We start from the raw sequence: 2,361 nt of genomic DNA, 5'->3' as shown, positions 1-2,361 counted from the left end.
GTTTCAGTAGGTTGGTCATTTCACATATACTCTGGGCAGAGCATTAGTCTCCTTGCTAGAGAAAACTTTAGCAACAGCTTTTGAATGGCTGTGCCTATGCCTGTAATTCCTAGTGGACTCAGCTAAGTCTTTGATAAATTTTCATGCTTCATCTTCGATCTTGTACTTTTTCATAGAACCATTACTAGCACCTTCCAATGTGGTCTTATCCTGAGGCTTCATGCCTTGTGTGAAGTAGCTGATCAACACCATCTTGCCAATCATGTGATGGGGGCATGCGTCTAGAAGATTGTTGAAGCGCTCCCAATATTCGTAGAGAGTCTCGGATTCTCCTTGAATAATCATAGAAATTTCTTTTCTCAATCTATCAGTAACTTCAGCTGGAAAGTATTTTTCCAAAATTTCTCTTCTAAGTGTATCCCAGTTAGTAACAGTCGCTTCAGGTTGAGTGTAGTATCATTACCTCGCCTTTCCCTCAAGAGAAAATGGGAAGGGGATTAACAGAATAGAAGTTTCATCTGCACTATGACGCCTAACAGTAGAATAGGCTGTCTGAAAATCTCTAAGGTGCTTGATAGGCTCTTGAGCAGGTAAACCATGAAACTTGGGCAGCAAGTTGATTAGTGTAGTTTTTAGTTCAAAATCTGCAGCCAGAGTTGGATGATGCACTGATACGGCTGCAGTGTAAAATCTGGGGCTCCAGCTTCCTGGAGAGTAATCCTCCTAGGTGCTGCCATGTTACCTACACATGAATCAACTGAATCAGTAGTAAATGAGCTTATTTCGCTCTCAGATGGTGGTTCAGATTCACCCTCAGATGAGATTGGTGAATCGATAACAATCACTTCACCACCCTCAAAGGCTAACAGACGTCGAGCTCGCCTAACACGTGAAAGAGTTCTTTCAATTTCAGGATCAAAAGTGGCTAAGCTCGGATCAGGCAATGAACGCGTCATTCAATGAGAAAAACATAGAGCTCATGGTAACAAAATAAAATAAAATAAAATGCAAATAAATAAATTCTAACCAATGAATTAGCACACTATTGCAACTCCCCGGCAACCGCACCAAAAATTGACGGAGGCGAAAATTGACCGATTAAGAATTTAATGGAATAAATACGTTGCAAGTACAGTTCTTAACCAGTGAAAATTCTCTTATCAATTTAAAAGGATTGTCACAAAATTAGAATAAAAATACTGTGAGTATGAATCCCAGGTCATCTCCCAAGGAGTTAACAAAAGAGTGCAGCTTATTGGTCAGAGGTTTTCCAAGAAATTTTGAGTTTGAGAAACAGGAAAATAAATAAGAGAATTTATGTAATTTAAATAAAGATCTTGACCGGGAGAAGATTAATTGGAAGTTCTATCCTTGTTGGATTTTTCTCAAGATCAATTGATAATTGGTAGTTTTTTTTTTTTTACTTAGTTATCCTTTACTGAATAAAGGAAAGTCAAGTAAGTTGGGAGTCAACGTCTATTCACAAGTTCTAATCCTCTCCCTTGGGAAGGATTAGCGTTAGTGACTAGAGAGTCAACCAACAATAAACCCAATTACAATTTGACTCTTGAGTATTCCAACTCAAGATTCTCTTTTTAATCAACTCCCAATCAAGTTGGGGAACTACTCCATTATTATAAATGGAGACTTCACAAAATTAAAAGGGAAAATAAAGAAAGACATGATAAACAATAATCAAAAGGATCAATTAAAAATAAAAATAGTTCTTGTATTGATAAACTCTAAAAATAATCCAATTGTAACTCTGGACAAATTAAGGTTACGAAAGAGTAAGTAAAAAGTAAGAAAACAAACTAGAATGATGAAGTCTTAGTGGATGTAACAACTCTTCTCAATATCCAAATCCAAAAGCAAATAAAATTCTAAGAAATATGAATGTATAGAGAGAAAACCTAGAGGAGGAGTAAAATCCAATATAAAAACTAAAAACTATCCTAATGAGAATCTCCCCCGAGTCTGTGTTTCTGGGCCAAAAACTGGGTCAAAACGCGGCCCAAAATCACCCCCAGTGATTTCTGGGCATGTCACGCGTACGCGTCGTCCACGCGATCGTGTCATCCAGCATTTTTCCTCGCCACGCGTACGCGTCATCTACGCGTTCGCGTCATCCATGCAGATTTCAATCCACGCGTTCGCGTCAGGCACGCGAACGCGTCACTACGATTTTCTCCATTTCGCGAGGTCGCGTGAGCCATGTGTCTGCGTCGGTGTTCGCTGGTCATCTCCTTGATTTCTTGTGTTCCTTCCATTTTTGCAATCTTTCTCTCCATTCTCTAAGCCATTCCTGCCCTATGAAGTCTGAAACACTTAACACACGGATCACGGTATTGAATGGTATAA

The 2,361-nt window shown here is 39.0% G+C and overlaps 1 non-coding gene across 1 annotated transcript; it reads left to right on the top strand.

The window, feature by feature from the left end:
* The first annotated feature begins 262 nt into the window (after window positions 1-262).
* On the top strand, window positions 263-366 carry LOC127739854 (small nucleolar RNA R71). Its single transcript, XR_008000596.1, has one exon. It is a non-coding gene; the product is annotated as a small nucleolar RNA R71 (small nucleolar RNA).
* Window positions 367-2,361: the final 1,995 nt, after the last annotated feature.

The sequence above is a fragment of the Arachis duranensis genome, chromosome 6 (genome assembly GCF_000817695.3).
Source record: "Arachis duranensis cultivar V14167 chromosome 6, aradu.V14167.gnm2.J7QH, whole genome shotgun sequence".
NCBI classification, from domain to species: Eukaryota; Viridiplantae; Streptophyta; class Magnoliopsida; order Fabales; family Fabaceae; genus Arachis; species Arachis duranensis.
The sequence above is the reverse complement of the archived record's forward strand: the minus strand, read 5'-3'. Positions and strand labels throughout refer to the sequence as shown.